The sequence below is a fragment of the Myotis myotis genome, unplaced genomic scaffold (genome assembly GCF_014108235.1).
Source record: "Myotis myotis isolate mMyoMyo1 unplaced genomic scaffold, mMyoMyo1.p scaffold_m19_p_2, whole genome shotgun sequence".
NCBI lineage: Eukaryota > Metazoa > Chordata > Mammalia > Chiroptera > Vespertilionidae > Myotis > Myotis myotis.
In genome coordinates, this window is record NW_023416324.1 from 40,412,892 (window position 1) to 40,430,285 (window position 17,394).

A 17,394-nucleotide genomic window follows, 5' to 3' on the forward strand; every position below is an offset into this window, starting at 1 on the left:
CCGCCCACACAGCAGCCAGGGAGTAGGCAGCGCTGTCCCATTTTATAAGTGGAAACTGCAGCACAGAAAAGTGGCCTCACTTAGATCAGGTCACCCAGCTACGAGTGACAGAGCCTGGACGCCAACCCAGGTCTCTGTCCACTGAAAAGGCGAACGGAGGAGCTTGCTGTCGGCGGAGCCGGGCCCCACTTGCTGAGGAATCTGGGCCTAGAAAGTGCATTTTAATAGTAACAAAGCAGTAAAACTTCAGCAATAATGACATTTAGCTTTACACTCTGTGGACATCAACTACTGCCTGCTGCCCCACCGAGAAGGCGTGCTCTTGGTCTTCAGGTCCCTCACTGTTAGCTGCAGGGTTTCACACAACCACTTCGGAGATCCTGCTCAGTTCCAAGACCCTTCCTCCAAGAAGCCCTCCTGGACCTCCCAGGTCTTGGGTAGGCGCCTCTCGTATGTGCCTACATAGTCCCTTGTAATTGCTTCCCCACTCACACAAACATACACACATGCACATGTATGTATATAAAGCCTGGAGCATGTTGGAGGCACCGCCAGGAGAGCCTTGGTGCTGTCTCTGCTGTGGAAAAGGCTGCAGTTGACATGAGAGGACGGGCTTGTTTGTATGGTCTCGAGTAGGAAGGGCCAGTGGGCGAGAGCTCTAGAGAGACCCCTTTTGAGTGAGGCCTAAGAAAGAACTTTCTAGTCATGAGATTTCTCCAGGCTGCAGCAGGCCGCCCTGAGAACCTCAAAGCATGCATGGGCTGACTCAGGAGGGGGCTGCACTTTAGAGGGAGGGGGAGGGGTGGGACTGGTGCAGCCTGACAGGCTCTTTCTGAGATCGTAGGCCCATGGCATTCACGAACTCACTTAATCTTGACATTAGCCTTGCAAGGCAGGTGTGCTGCAGCCCATCGACGGGGAAATGGGGTTCAGAGAATTTAGGTAACTTGCCCAGAAGAAACTGTCAGTGCCAGGATTTGAACATAAGCTGTGTCTGACCTAAGAAGCCAGCTGCCACTGTCTGGCCCCAGGATTTAGGTTTATACAAGCTTCACCCATGTCACCAGCACAACTCCGTTCATTCTGTTTTGTTTTCATGTGCCTCAGTTTCCCCCATTGTCCTACATCTGTGATGCTGAAAGTGGGCCAGCAGTCCAGGCCCTCAGACCAAGTCAGCTCTGGGGGCGTGGAGGCCTGGTCTGGGTCACAGGCAGTCCCCGGGCCGGTGGGTCGGAGAGTCCTTGCTTCCTTATAGAAGGAATCGCTATTTGCCAGCTTGTAAGGGACCTGGACGCGTTATGGGTCCACAAGGCCTGGGGAGGGAAGCGGTGATGGATCATGACAGCTACAGCTGAGAGAAGGTTCGAGAAAGGTCTGCGCCTTCAGTTTCAGGTCTGATGGAAAAAGAAAAGAAAAAAAAAAGCTGAACCCAGACCCAGCCGGCTGCCTGCCAGGAGTCTGAGAAACGTGGTCCAGGCCAAAGCCAGCGTCGGCCAAGAGGGAAATTACAGGCCTTACATGGGAGACACGTCTGCAGAATCCTCCCAGGGTTGTTTTTGGCCTGTGTTTGTTTGCATACATGTGTGTTTATGTGGATGTGTTTTTCAAAGCATGCGTCTCTTTTCTCTTGATGTATTTAGTCCTGAGACCCTTTTACAAAAACAATGTAGAAACTCTTCTTTGATATAATTTATCCTTGGATGATCTTTGGGGCAATTTCGCTTAGTGTAGGGCAATTTCCTGACAGCCTGTTGCTGTGCTGGGCACTGGGGACGCAGGGGTGCAGAGGACCTGCCCTGTCCTGGGGGCTCCGTGTCCCCCACAAGAAAAAGACACATGCACAACTAAGGACCCTGGAGTTCCCTAAGGCCAAGGTCATTTCAGGTGGGGGTAGCTGGGACCAAAGGAAAGGAAGCTTTAGTTCTCAGAGGAGAGGGGGTCAGGAAGGGTCCTCAGAGGCAAAAGGGCCGTTCCAGGCAGAGGGAAGAGAGCCGGGGGAACTCATCTGAAGGTCAGAGATGTGCGACTTGTCCAAGGTCAAACATCTAGAAAGCAGCAGCCTGAGGGCTGAACCCAGGTCACTCTGATTCCTCTCTTACCCCATCAGAGTAACCTGGACATGAAAGCTCAGTGACTTGGCTGGAGGACAGTGTCCAGCATCTTTAAATGCTCCCCCCCCCCCTTAACCAGTTAACTGCCACACGTCCAAAATGGAAATCGTTCCCACACGCCACGATATTTTGAATTTAATTTAAAAAAATCAATTTGCAATAAATAATATAAAAATAAAATATGTTACTCACAATTCAGGTGTTCTTAAATATTTTCAGCTGAAAAGTCTCACGAAAAATGATTTTAAAGTTGGTCAGGGCTGCCACTAAGGGAAAACATTCTTTTTTAAAAAAAATTTTTTTATTGATTAAGTTATTACATATGTGTTCTTATCCCCACCTTACCCCCCACTCCCCCCACTCATGCCCTCACCCCCCTGTTGTCTGTGTATATTGGTTAGGCTTATATGCTTGCATATAAATCCTTTGGTTGATCTCTCCCCCTTACCCCCACCCTCCCCTACCTTCCCTCTGAGGTTTGATGGTCTGATAGATGCTTCTCTGTCACTGGATCTGTTTTTGTTCATCAGTTTATGTTGTTCATTATATTACATAAATGAGTGAGATCATGTGGTATTTATCTTTCTCACATTCTTTTTATAGACACGCATGGCACGTGGGGAAGGTCTGCACTTGTGTCTACAGACGCTTATGGCGTACAGTGGGTTAAGAACTACCTGAGTCTCACCTGCCCTAGAAAGGCTCCTTTCGTACCACTGCTGAGTTCCAGGAAAAGATGTGTGTCGATATTGCTAGGTATCATTTCACAGAGAGCTATGCTTTTCTCTTCAACAATAGAAACACATGCATTTATTTATTATAAAATAAGGATTTGTGATTTCTGTGTCATGACTGTGCTTGGCAAGGAGGGATAGAAGGAACAATGGAACTGTCTTTGAAGGCAGAGATGATTTTAAATTCCTTTTTACCTTCCATCACACACAGTAGGTACTCAAGTAATACTTGCAGAGCTGGGCTGGCTTGGCTGCCCTCTTCTGTGGAGGTGTGTTAGTCAGATATTGCCACAATAATGCTGCATAACCAACCGCCCATACTCAGTTGCTTACAACCGCAAGCATTTGTTTTTCTCATTCATGAGTTGGAGGGCTGGCTGTGGGGCTCAGGCTAAGGCTACAGCTTTGGTGGAGCTTTGGGTCAGGTTTGTGTTTGTTCCTTATGCCTCATGGTGGGGGCCAGGCTGAAAAGTAGCCTCTGGTGGCTTTTCTCACGGGAAATGAGCAAGAGCTCAGTCAAGAACATGATGAAACAGATGACGCCTCTTGAGGTCCTAGCCCAGAACTTCCTTATTGCATTTCCACCTGCATTCCTTTGGGTGGAAATGGCCAAACCCAATGTCACTGGGCAGGGAACTATATTTTCCCACTCTCATGGGGGGCCCTACACAGTCAAATAGCAAAAGGTATAATTCTAACATGAGAAGAGCATGAAGAATGGAGAAAGGTACAGGGTTTTGGAGCTAGACTTGATTTCAAATTGATCTTTCACCTGCGACCTTAACCCTTCTGAATATCTTCCCTCCTCCTTTACTGGGTCCTTATAATATGCCAGTAACCAAGCTTCGTGTTTTATGAACATTGCTGTATGTGAGATAGGTAAGGCAGGCGTTGGGCTCCCAGGTAATGGATGAGGAAACTGAGGTTGAGGGAGATGAGTGACTTGGCTGAAGTCACATGGCTGCATTCATTTTCACGGCAGGTCCACCTGTGCCACCTCTCTGTGATTGAAAGGAGGTGTGTGTGCTGTCTACCACATAGGCGATGCTGGTTTTAAGTGAATTTCTGTCTCTTTCCCCCTTAAAGAGTCCTGGAACCTTTCAAGTCACTGGACTTTTACTTTCTGATGAACTTCACCCAACGGATGACCAACCAATGTGACTGCCACCACCTAGGCTACAAAGTTCATTGTTGCTTAGAACAACAACAACAACAAAAAGCAAGGGCTATTATTAGCAGTGATCAGAGGGCGGTCACACTTCCCAGTCACAAGTCTTCTGGAGGAAGGAGCTCGGATGGTGTTGGTGGTGCAACGTGTTTGGTGCGAAGGCCTATTTCGCAATCGCTGTGCCTGTCAGGTGATGCAGAGGCCCCTGCTCCCAGATATCTTTCCACAGTGGGACCAGCTGCTCTGACGTCGCCGGGGAGGGACAGCTGGCGGCCTCTCTTGTGCAAGACTTATTCATGCGGCATGGAAGATACTAGCAGCAGCAGGCCTGATCTGAATCTGGCTGGCTGGGTGGCCTGGCCCCTGAGGGTGCTGTTCCCTCTGCTGACAGCACCCCTCCTTCTCGGGGCCAGCTCTCCAGGGGGTTTTCCCTGACCTCTCCAGCCCTGCACTCCCTTTACTCCCCAGACACGCAGGCCCTGCATTGAGTCTCTCCTAATCTGCTTGATTGACTCTCTGCTGTTGGAATAGATGCTCTGTGAGGGCAGGCCCTGACCTGGGTTTCCACTGGAATCCTACTTCCCAGAATGGTGCCTGGTGCCTAGTGGGCACTCTATGGACATTTGTCCAATGAATTCAATAATAAGTGACTAAAACCTTCCTAATCCCCTCTGTTGCATTGTAAGCTTTCTGTGGTGAGGAGGAACCAGAGTGGGGATGTTTCCTTTGCACCAGGCTGACTCTCCCAGGGAAGCTAGCCTTCTAACTGACATAAAACCTCTGCCTTGTTCCACATCTTGTCCTTAATCTCTTCATGCAGGAGCAGCTACTTTCTCTAAACCACATTCATTGGCCCTGTCCATCCTCCTGACCTCATCTTCTACTATGTATGACCCTGGCCCCCTCTGTTCTACCACAGTGGCCTTCTTTCTGCTCCTTGGACATACAAGCTGGTGCCTACCCCAGGACCTTTGCACTTCCTTCTATCTACAGCATATCTCCTTAGATTGCCCATTGTTTGCCTTTTTCTCATCATTCATTTCTCATTCTAATGTGATCTCTTCAGACAGCCTTTCCCCAACCATCCTAGGGAAAGTCATCCTCTCTTCTCCTCACCCCAACCAACAGTCTCATTCCCATTATTTTATTTTTGTCATAGCACTTAGTTTATCCCAAATTATATTGGGCATTTGTTCAGATATTTTGTCTCCCCTCCTCTCCCTCTGTCAGAGTGAAAGCTCTTTGAGAGCAGGATCCTTGTCTGGCTAGCTTCTGTGTCCCCAGACTAAAACGGTGCCTGCACATTGCAAGGCTCAACAATATTTGTTGAAGGTATGAATGTGGGATCACGGCATCAAAAGTAATGGCACAGAGTCGACGAAGCATGACTTTGCCATCTGATAGACCTGGCTTTAAGATCTGATTTCAATTGCATGACCTTTGGCAATTCTCACTTAACCACCATGAGGCTCAGTGTCTGCATCTAAAAGTGGGAATAACAGCAAAACTCACAGAGGTGGCAAGGCTCACATAAAACCATGTAGGAGACAGAGTTGGGCATAATTCAGATCCTTGGTAAATGTTAGGAAGCCCCTCAGGCCGTCCCTAGCCCTCATATTCTGAGCCTTAACCACGACTGAACATCTTGTAATTTCTCTGAGTATGTCAGCCTGGTCTCACCTCCGGGTCGTTGTTCATGGTATACCTTTGTCTGCACTGCCCTTCCTTCACTGTTGACTGCCTGCAAAGTATCTACTCATCTTTCAGAACTCTCAATAAACCTTCCCCACCCCCTCCATCCTCTGCACCCTACAGGACCCCACCCAAACATCTCAGCTTAGCCCCTTTGACACACTGAGGCATTGTTTGACACGTAGATGGAGGCCCCTCGCCTTCTGGCAGGTGGGAAGCAAATGCAAGTCCTGACACACGTTCACTGGGTGTGGAATAATCTCAGTAAAGGAATGGATTAGAGTCAGCCATGGAATACACTGGGATTTGACCTGACTGGGAATCTGAGCTCCATGGGACAGACAGTGAGCGGTTTCCTAACTGCCAGTGCTTGCCTCTTGCTCAGCCCATTGAAAGGCGGCATCGGAGAAGCATTTGTTTCTTCTCTGACTTTCCCGGGTCTCAACTGAAACTGTTAACAATGGTAGGCATGACTTTCTGCACTCCTGTTTGCTTTCCTCTGCTGAGCCAGGTATCAGAAGAAGAAAAGACGTGAATGAGAGAGGGGTAGAGGGGACCCTCTTCCTCCTGTTTGAACCTGCAGAAGCTCTGTGTCAACCTGCGGAAGCCATTTGATTCCTGGACTCAGTGAGTCTGATTTCTGCCTTTTATGAAAGCAAGGCCCCTCGTCCACGTGGGCCATGACACTGTTATGTCCACATTATCCTTCTGTGGCCTGTCCATGCTGATGGCCAACCTCTCTAGGCCCACACCCAGTGGGCATAGATCCTGGCTTGTGCTACTCCCTTTCTAGTCCTGGATGAATTAGTCTACAGGGATTGGATTTTCAAACCAATTTCTGACTATGGTCTGGTTCTTAAGAGACCTGCTCCTTAAATGATATGAGGCCAGGCATGGGCCTGAAACATTTCTTGGGTAGTTCGAGATAGGCTGAGTAGAGAGAGGCAGGGGGTTGATCCTAATAGTTATCAAGGGCCTGCTGTGTGAGACACCGTATACATGACCCTGAATTCTCCCAATGACCTTTGTGATACTATGCATTTCACAGATGAGGAAGTTGAGGCCCAGAGGAGTTAAGTGTTCCCACTGGCCCTCAGCTAGTCAGCAGCAGAGCCTGATGATTGATCTTCCAGCCCAGATTCAAGTTTAGGCTGAGGATCCCTAGCCTAGGTGCTAAGAGCCTTGGCTGAAAGGCCACATCTCCTATCTCCTAGCCAGTGGGAGAACTTGGATTCAAACCTGGTCAGCCCACTCCCTTGCTCAGATATCTGCTTCCCTACACCGGCTCCAGTCTACCTCTCTGTAGTAATTGGGGAAGCGACTGGCTGAGCTCACACTGCAAATTCATTCGAGGCTGTGCTCCACCACAGTGTCTCTCCCTGAGACCACACCTCCTGCCTTCCTCTGCACACCATGGGTAAGGGCTTCCGGAGAACCGTCTGGAGGCTGCCTACCGATCCCTGGGAGGCCAGGCTTCTCCTGGCGCTGAGTGAGTCACTGGGGAGGCCTCTGGCTCCTCCTTAGAAGCACTGTTCCTGTGTTTAGTCTGGTCTGCCTCCAGGGGCGAGATGATGAAACAGAGGGTTGCTTTGGACCGCTGCTGTCACTCGCATGCCAATCTGTTGTTTTTGTTTGTTTGTTTTGGTCAGAGGGTCTTCACAGCTGGGCTGAAACCCATGAGACAGATATTGGAGAGATTCTCTCCAACTCAAGCCATAGGAAAGGAATAATTAAAGGGACGGAATGGCTTCCCCAGTCTCTCAAATCTCAGTCTTGGAAAAGTTCTTAGAAAGCCTAAGCAATTGCAGCTCAATAGCTGGAGTCAGGTCTGGGGTCCAACCCTGCTCTGCCACTTCCCACTACAGCACAGTGCACCTGTGGTGTAACAACAAGGGCCCCAACTTAGGATCGTTGTGATTTTCAAATGAGAGATTATGTGTGATATGCCAGGTCTGGAGAGGACAAGCCACACAGGAAGAGCAGTGTGTATGTATGTCCCCCTATCATCTCCTTCTTTTATAGAGAAGTGAGAGCCAGAGACAGGAGTTGTGATGTACACAGATATGTGAGAGTTAAAGGCTGAGCTGACAGTGGAACCCTTGTCTCCAGCCCCCCAGGCCAGTGTTCTTCATTTCACATGACAATGATAAGGTGAACTATGTTAGCCACATCCCTAAATCCATGGCCTTGGTTGGATAAAAAAGATAATTCTCAGACAGCATATGGGGAGTGCACTAAAATGAAATTGTTTTTTGAGCATTCAAGCACCTAAGAATCCCTCTGAAGCAGCATTCCTATATGGGCAGGGCGATTAGCACGTGGCCAGACTTGATCCTTCTCAGTCAAGGGAAGGTAAACTCAGTAAAGTGTCTGCACACCCATCTCCACTCCCAAGACCAAAGGATTATCAGCCAGGTGTGGTCCAATAGAAAGTCAAGATCAGAATACTGTATGGTACATGGTGTGTAGTCCTGGGCCAGCTGTGACACCCTTTATCTACAAGATAAGGGCTGTGAAGGCACCTGATAAACCATGGCTTAACTTCAGTACTGTTGTTCTCATTATAAAGGAATATTCCAGAAATGACCGTATCTCTCAAGGCACAGGACCTTTTCCCTGGTCGCTGAGGCCAGGTTAAAGGATGAGTCCCTGACAAACACATCGATACATTTATAACACATCACACTATAAGGATGCAATTTGTGAAGCATATCACTACATTGATCATCTCAGGGAATTGATATTTATAATTGAGTCAAAAGTAGGGCCACAGAACCCATCAGTGCCTCTGAACCATCAATGAAAGCTCAAACATGGCCCTGTCGGCTCACTGACAATCTGATCTTTGCTCAAATAATAGGTTCTCATCGCAGCCTTCCCTGGCTACCCGAACTGAAATCGCAAACCCACCACCACACTCTCTATCTCCATTCCCTAATTTACTGTTCACCTCTGTACGTAATACTGAACAACACACTATGCATCTTACTTTGTTGGTGCCTATGTGCCTCACTATTTGTGTAACAACACGTATATGGTCTAAATGCTTTATAAATATCAGCTCATTCAGTCCTTATAACAAGTGTAAAAAGAGATACTATTATCTCCCCCTCTATGCCAGTGAGGAAACTAGGGATAGAGAGCTTAGGTAACGTGTCAGACAGCTGGGAAGTGGGAAGGTTCAGATGTGATCCCAGGAGTCTGGCTCCTGAGTCCTTGTTCACACCCACCACAGATGTAAATTCCACAAGGCAGGCCTTTGCCTGTTTGAGTCCCTGTGCCTAGAATGATGCCTGGCACACCATATTACCCAGTCATTTGTTGGATGAATGAGTGGTTAAATGGAGCTTATACCATTTCATTGCACAGACAGGCACTCTCCGTGAACCAACTCTCTGAACTATAGAAAGGCAGTAGGGCAGGTGGAATGAGCATGGGCTTCTGTGTCAGAAAAGGGTGAGGATCAAATCCTAACTCAGTCACTCACATGTAATGTTACCTGAGCTGTCTGACTGACAAAGTCACCTAACCTCTCTGACCCTCAGTTGCTTTATCTTTAAAATGAAGAAAAGAGTGGATTCCATGTAGGGGCAAGCATGTTGGTGGAAGTTAGTTGTAGACAAAGGGCCAGGCATCGAGCAGGTGCTCAGCAAATATGAGTTCCTTCCTGCATTAGGAAGGGATGGGGGAAAGTGAAGTGAAACTCCATCTTTCTTTTGCTGAGCAAGCTCTTATTTTTTCAGAATGAATATATTATTAGGTTCAGGGTTTGGGGAAAGCAAAGAGGACCAGAAGATGGAAAATTTTCACTTTTCCCTTCTACTGCAATTAGGACTGGAACGGCTTCAGTCGATCAACAATATATTTCTTTTGATTCTCAGATAAAGCCATATTGACGTCACTATTTTTTTTGTCTGTTGCCTTATGCAATTTGGTTGCCTATAACATAAAACACTGCTCTTCAGAAGTGGTTCCTACCATCTTATTGAGGAGACAGGAGGGTTTCAGAGACAAGTCTGCTTTAAATTAGAGAAAACAAAGTTGAACATCTGACATTCAAGTTTCCCATTCTTCCTAATTTGTAGTCTGAGCTTTTCAAACTCTAAATATTTGTCTTACTTTTAAGACTGTTTTCTGCAAGTCTTAGTCAGACTCTGCTGTGAGACCAACCAAGAGCCCTGGGCTCAGGCCGAATTGGGTTGTGGTGCTTGGAAGTTGCTTCTGCTTTTACTGGATTTGGTGAGGGCATTGACATCAGGTGGCACTGGAAACTCCATCTCCAGGGGGAGGTCCCCAGTGCATGACATCCCAGCATGCTCTGTCCTCTTTCCCGGACTCTCTACTGCTTACAACATGTGCAATTCACAGCAGCCACGTTGAATTAATTATAAATATTTGGAACTGGTTTCGCACATGCTGTTCCCTCTTCTTGGAACACCCTTCCCTCACCTCCCTGAGCTCAGAGATCTCCTACCTGTTCCTTAAGACTCAGTGTGGTTGCTCCTCTGGGATGATTCCTCTGAGGGGCCTGTGGTTGACAGTTCTCTGTTCTTTTCTAGTAATGAGCCCTTTTCTTATCTCTAGCAAGTGCTCAGTGCGTGATGAATGTAAAGAGAAGGACTGAAGTCTGCACTTTATGCTGAAATGAGCAGGGAGCTGGGTCCTTAATTGAGAGATCAGTCAGATCAGGGATGTGTAGACTGTGCCTGAGGAGAACCCTGGAGCCTGTCCGGTTCAGCCCTCATTCTGCACATGAAAAAAATGGAAGCTCCCCGAGGCTGCAGGAATCCCTGGCAGAGCCGAGGTCTCCAGACCCTTAGCCTAGTGCTCGGCCTGTAGTCTCAGGATGCTCCGCAGCCTCATGAGAATAAGCTGCCACAAAGACACAGCTGGTGGGGTGAGGAACGCCATCCAGGAACGAACACTGGGAGTAAGCAGAAATCACCGGAGCGTGGCCTGAGCCTTGGCACAGGCTGCCTGGTGGCTGGAGGATGCTAATAGGGAGAAAGTTGCCGGAAGGGGGGTGAGGAGGAGCTCTGGGATGGAGACTCGGGTCTTCAGGTCAGACGCATTGGCCTGAGTCAGCACAGGAACCAGGAGAAAGTGCCACAGGGCCACCCCTGAATCAAAGGCTGCTGGCTCCTCGCAGCTGGGCCTCTGGCCAGACATTTGGAAAAAGAGACACTGCAAAAAAAATCTCTAGTAGGAGGAAGTGGTTTGCGTTTCCTGCTTGAAGGAGGATGCTCCACTTCAATGGAATTCAGTGGAGTGTGGTAGAAGGGGAAGTACCCTGAGCCTTCTGCTTGGACTTTGCTATCTGCTTCTTGCAGAGGCCGATCCAGAAGTGGACTTCCTAGGAACCAGATGGAGGTTTTTACCAAAGAACCTCAACCCAGGCAGCAATGAATGGAACAGAACACGTTTCCACCTCCCGAGCACTTGCCTTGGATAGTCCTCCTGACATTTCTCCCAAACCCTGCTGGAAACTCAGAGGGGGTTGATTGGCTGCAGACACAGCCAGTCCAGGCTCACACTCAGATCCATGAGCCCAGACTGCTGTGTCAGAGTGTGCTCCCAGAGCGCGGGCCCTGCACACTTCGGCCTCAGTCAAGTGAGCTTTTCTAGTCTGAGAGCCGACATTCTCTGGCCCGGCCCTTTCCCCGCTTTGCAAAGCTCAGCTTTGCACAGCTAACCCTTCAGTAGCCCCAGGAGATTAGACTCTGAGTGCCAGAGGAGGGGCCTGGTTTACGTCATCTCTGTCTTCCAGCAGCCACCCAAGGGCCACCAAGGAGATGCTCAGGGATGCTGGCTGCCCTGTGGCAGGATCTTTCCAGGTGTTAGCTCACTTCCTTCTCACACCAAGCCCGTGAGGTAGTTTAATCACCCCCATGTCTGAGATGGGAAGGCTGAGGCTCATGAAGGGAAGTCGCTTTCTCGGGATGCTTTTCGATTGTCGTTTAAAAATAAAGCTATTTCCTGAGTATGGTAGAGCTAAGATCTTTTAGGATGCTTCTGTGCCCAAAGTAGATTGATTTATATTTCTAAATCAACTCCAGCTTGCCACCTCCCTGCAAGTGACAGGAAGTTCCATCTCTGCTGTACTGGGTCCGGGCTGCTCCAGGCGCTGGGGGTCTGTGAGAAACGGAGTTTAGAGAAGATGTGCTTCTGGTCTTAGCACAAGGTGCTCCCGACTGCAAGATGACATGAGCAAACCTCAGCTTAGAGCCCCTGTGTCCTCAGGTCAGATATGTTTACAAAATTTGCAAAACCCTGACGGTTTAATTTCAGTTGGTGAGGTTCAGAGATTGCTGCCTCTCCCAGTCACCAATCTCCTCCATCATTCTTCCCTTCCCATTGGGTATGATAGAGTGGCATTTTATGCAGTATTTATAATGTTTTCTTAAAGAAAGCTCCCCAGATTGTATCTGCTTCAGACCTTGCAAACCCTAGACCTGCTCCTGGTACGTTCTGTTCAAGGGGGCAGTTCCCTGGCACACCAGCCATGGGCAGCTGTCCTTGTGGCTCCCGGAGCCACAACTCTGCGTGTTAAGTCCTTGGCTTTTCCTTCCACTCTTCAGAGGTTCCGCTTTTCCTGGGCAGGGCTGCTGGATGGGGCGGGACGCAGGAGCCCATTTTAAAAAAGCAGCTACCGCAGTTTATTTTGCTGTTTTGGAGAACCCTTCCAAGGCCAGGTCATTCCCCATTATCAGTTTGAGTACCAGCGTGCCCCCCTCCTTTGCTGGGATGATTGATCTCTATTTAACTAGAGAAGTAGGGGAAAGGATGGGTGAGGGTTGCTCAGACCTTCTGAAAGACAAGCGTGGCCTCCCCTCTCTTGGGTGGCCAAGCAAGCTAGAAACTAGACTCCATGTGTATATTGTGCTTACATCAGAATGCATGGATTGAAGGGGAGAGGGCTTCCTGGAAGAAGTGGCATTTGAGCTAGACCATAAGGAACAGATGACTTTCTGTTGGGTAATGGGGTGGGGAAGCCGTGATTGAAAAGAGTCCAGAAGTACAGATGCTTTTGTAAACACAGTGTCACAGTCCGAGGACAGAGGGAAGTCCGGCAGGGAAATAGCAGCAGTGTTGGATGGGGTTGTTTTTATTCTCTTAGATGAAGTTCAAAGCAAAGGTCTCTGATATCCCCTCAAGAGAGAACAACCAGGTTGTTTTCCTGCCCAGGACAGAGTAAACAGGATTACTGGAGCCTGTGCTGGCCTCAGCTGGACATGAACCGCTGGCTGGCTGGCTCTGGGAGGGAGGGCAGTGGGGAAGTGACTGGAATTAGGGGCCGCCCCGACCTCTGGACTTGAATCCCTAAGAAAACGCCTCTGTTGCAACCCGCTGTCTCAGGAACTTGGAATCTATATCTCAGGTCAGGAAATAGGCATAGCCTTTGACCCAACAATCAATCACACTTTTAGAAATACAATAAGATATAGTTGCTGATGTATGTAAAGGTATTTGTGCAAGAATCTACATCATGAAAGGTCTGTGGTCGTGACGCCGTAATGAAGGAACGACCAAACAACCGGCCACCAGGAGGTGCTGGAGTACCTCTCGGGCCCTCCCCCTATCACCCCCTAGGGTGCCAGCAGTGTCCACTGAGCGTGCGAGGTATCGTGGGGCAGGGGCGCCAGCGGTGTGCGCAGTGTCGCAGGGCGGCAGACATAGCCCTGATGGCAGGCTAGGCCTAGGGGACCCTACACAGGCACGATTTAATCGTGCGCTGGGCCTCTAGTGTTCAATATAACATTGTTTATAATAGAGAAAAATTGGAAGCAATTTAAATATCTAACAATGGGATTAGGTTGGAAAACTTATAGTGCATCTATATGATGAGGAATATTAGCATTAATTAATAATCATGGCATAAAGGAATAGTTGTTGATGTGGAATATTCAGGTTATTTTGCCCAACAAAAAAGCTTATAAAGCAGTATGCACTATCTGCTATCAATTATGTAATATGTTATGCGGACATTTATTAAATACTATGGGCCTGGCATGGCTCTAAGCATTTCAAATATATTAATGCACTTAATCATGCCTATGAGGGTTTATTTTTTTTAATCTTTGTTTTACACACAAGGAGACTGAGACACAGAGCGCTGAAGTGATTTGATCAATGCCACATAACAGTAAGTGGTGGAACCTGACCGTGAATCAGGCAGTCTGACCCCGGAGCCCATATGTAAACTACTAACATGGTGAGCTCTCCCTTCATGTGTATGTGTGCACACGCGAGCATTTGCATAGTTTTCTCTCTCTTCCTCAGAGGATGTACACCCAAACGTTAGCCATACTTTAAGGAATCCCCTCCTAGGACAAGATACGCAGATATTTCCATAACGTGGGTGAAGAGCGAATACCACAGCCAGTGCAGGTGCTCGCATATACCTGCACCTTGACCGTGGAGACCACCCAGGTCCTGTGCTAGGTTCTGAGGATTCAACAGTGAACAAGGCAAGACCCACAGGCACATTCTCCACAAAACTTACATCTTAATAGGGGAGGCTAGGAAGTTCCCAGTAAATAGCCAAGTAAAATATCAGCTGGAGCTCAGTGCTGCTGAGAATTGCAATTAGAATGATAGACTTAAGAGACTGAATGGTCAGAGCTGGTATTTCAGCTGAGTCAGAGAGAGAGAGACCCAGTAATATGTTAACATTTGGGGAATCTGGGTGAAGGGTCCATTAATTTTTTTAAATTTTTAAAATAAAAGGTTGGAAATATATTAAAACAAATACATTACAAATTTAAATATGATTGCTCTACATCTAAGGAAGTAGTCAACAGGGCTGGCTGATGAGTGACATGTGGTGGATGAGGAAATCAAAGGGGAGGTAGATTCTGGTGCCTTTGACTGCAATGGGTTAGGCTGAGGTTTGGGGAGCAAATATCAGCATTCTTTTTGGCCCCATTAAATTGGGATGCCTGAAAGTCACAATTTATAAACTACCATACACTCGTCTTCTCATTGGGGGCTTTCCCTGTGCACCTGTGAGTTAGTTGGGGTTGGGATGCTATTTCTTTTGTATTAATGAAGAAACTGAGGCCAAGAGCAGGAAAATGAGTGTACAGGTCTCATGGTGAGCAAGTAACAGAGTTAGAGGCCAAAGTCAGATCTTCTGAATTCACTAAACATAACACTCCTGAAGCATATATTTTCTGCTGCTTCTAAGATACTTAGCCATGGAACAGGCTGGCAAAAAGAAATTGGTCCATGGAGGATGCACACAAGCTCAGTCTTAACAGGTTGTCTGAGGGCGATTGAGACGACACTTTCTTAGAAACAAACTGCCATGAATCTCCAGTCCCCGATGAACCAATTTAATCCCCCAGAGGCACAGTGTCATGGACTGCAACTTGACTTTTCTTGATGCCAAGTTATTCTTCCCTTTTTGTTACTCTAAAACTACAACTAAAGATGTAGATAAAACAACCTGTCCTCATACAAAGATAGTTATGTGAATTGGCATCCAAAGGAGATAGTGCAAATGAAAGGGCTCTGTGGTCTTCAAGACTTTGCTGGGCAGAACCCCCAATTGGGCCTTGGGGCCACGTTCATTGTCTCCAAGCACATGGCAAGTGCTTCCAAGTGCCTTTCTAGGTCATGCCTTGTGACTGGCTGGACTTCTGCCAATTTGGAGACCAATTTAAAACTGCAAGACCTTAGAAACAAAACAATAGAACAACAACAAAAACCACGAGAGTTTAGAGAAAAAGAGTTGACTTTATCATCAAAGTAACACCAAGGCTCTGTTCTCATTTAGTCTCATTTCACTGAGGTAGCTCTGTTAGCCCAGTTTCACAGAGGAGGAAAGTAAAGCTTAAAGCATTGGACAACATGGTCCCACACTGGCTGTGAACCCAGACTGTCTAATACCTAAACCCATGCCCTTTCCTCTGTACCACATGGCCAGATGGACCCTCCCAAAGATGAAAGCTAGCCTAGTCACAAGGGTACAAGAATGAGTTGCCTTGGAATCCATGCTGTTTGCAGGTCCTCACCACCCTAGATCAATGATTTGCATTATTTCATTGGGATGGTATGTGTGCTTGATTTATGTTGGCACAGAGCAAGCTGTAAGTTGTGCCCATGGACCCATTGAAGCCTTTTCTCACATTGAAGATGTTTATAGAAACAGGAAACATGGCCTCTGCATGAATATACTGGTCCTCTCCATGTCAACATCATCATAAATAGATGTATCCAGGATCTCCGCCTGGACTGTTTTCCATAGATACTCAGCAAGCCCATGAGGTTGGTCATTATTACCAAGGAGGGGGGAGAGGCCCTTCCTCCTGTCTAGAACTTATCCTGACAAGAGGCCCTCCTGCCTGGGGATCACTAAAGATGCCCCACCCCATCCATCTCTGCTGCTAGGAGCTGGGCCTTGTCCTTTTGGACATCCACCCCTTTTTCCAGGTTTGATCTTCAGGCTTCTGACCTGGGAATGCAGAGTCATAGAGCTGTTCTCTGCTCCTGGAAAAGTGGCTCCACCTGTGGTCTCAGTGCACCTCCACACTCCCTGCTCCTTCTAGGCCAGTGGTTCTCAACCTTCCTAATGCCATGACCCTTTAATACAGTTCCTCATGTTGTGGTGACCCCCAATTTCATTGTTACAAATTGAACATAATTAAAGCATAGTGATTAATCACAAAAACAATATGTAATTATATATGTGTTTTCCGATGGTCTTAGGCAACCCCTGTGAAAGGGTCGCGACCCACAGGTTGAGAACTGCTGCTCTAGGCCCTTTATCACAGGGGGCTTTCATAAGGACCACGTGAGGGCGCTGTTCTTAGTATCCCCATTTGGTAGGTGTGGGGAATGAGGCACAAGGTGCGAAGGGCCCATGACTTGGCTTTGAATTCCTCATAAAATTTAGTGCTAAACTTTGTCCTTCTCAAGGAACTTTATAATGGCTGTAGATTATCATCACCATAGTCATTAGTATCTGTGAGAGGCCTGCTAGAAAATAGATAGTGCACATATAAAGGGTTCAAATTAAATTGCACTTATGAAGACCTGATTGCAGAGATCTGGGCAGGGTTAGGAACTAGCACACATGTACTCACAACAGTGGGGAGACTTTAGCACCTGTTATGGGCTAAATCATGAACCCCAAATTCATATGTGGCCTGTGATGCTCTGGGCAGGATTCCTGGAGAAGGTGCATGTGAACCTTGACCTTGAAGGATGGGTTGGATTGAAATAATCAGAGATGCTTGAGGTGGACGTGGTGTGAGCCAAGGTGCAAAGGTAGAAGTAATCAGGGAGTGCAATGAGAATACTTAAGCAACTTTACATAACATGTCAGCTCTGGGGCTTGGAACAGAGAAGGCACCCAATAGGGTTGGTTCATCAATTGAACAGAAAGAAAACAGAGGCTTGGAAGGGTTGAGTGACTTGCCCAAGGTCACATGGGGAGCAGGTGCTGGTGCTGGAGCTTGAACCAAACCCTCTAGAACTCTGTTCTTGCCCCTGTACCATGTGACTACAGGTACCCAAAAGCTTAGATCAGTGGTTCCCAACCTTCTGGCCCTTTAAATATAGTTCCTCATGTTGTGGCCCAACCATAAAATTATTTTAGTTGCTACTTCATAACTGTAATGTTGCTACTGTTATGAATCATAATGTAAATATCTGATATGCAGGACGGTCTTAGGCGACCCCTGTG

At 47.6% G+C, this 17,394-nt stretch overlaps 1 long non-coding RNA gene across 2 annotated transcripts in view; it reads left to right on the forward strand.

The window, feature by feature from the left end:
- The window catches only part of LOC118676105, a 34,172-nt gene extending 20,278 nt beyond the window's left edge, over nucleotides 1–13,894 (forward strand). The window contains exon 4 of one of the 2 annotated variants that reach the window (XR_004974037.1): nucleotides 13,800–13,894. This is a non-coding gene — a long non-coding RNA (uncharacterized LOC118676105). Of the gene's footprint in view, nucleotides 1–3,931; nucleotides 4,665–13,799 lie in introns of those variants that run through there. The other variant, XR_004974036.1, reaches the window with a different exon arrangement.
- Nucleotides 13,895–17,394: the final 3,500 nt, after the last annotated feature.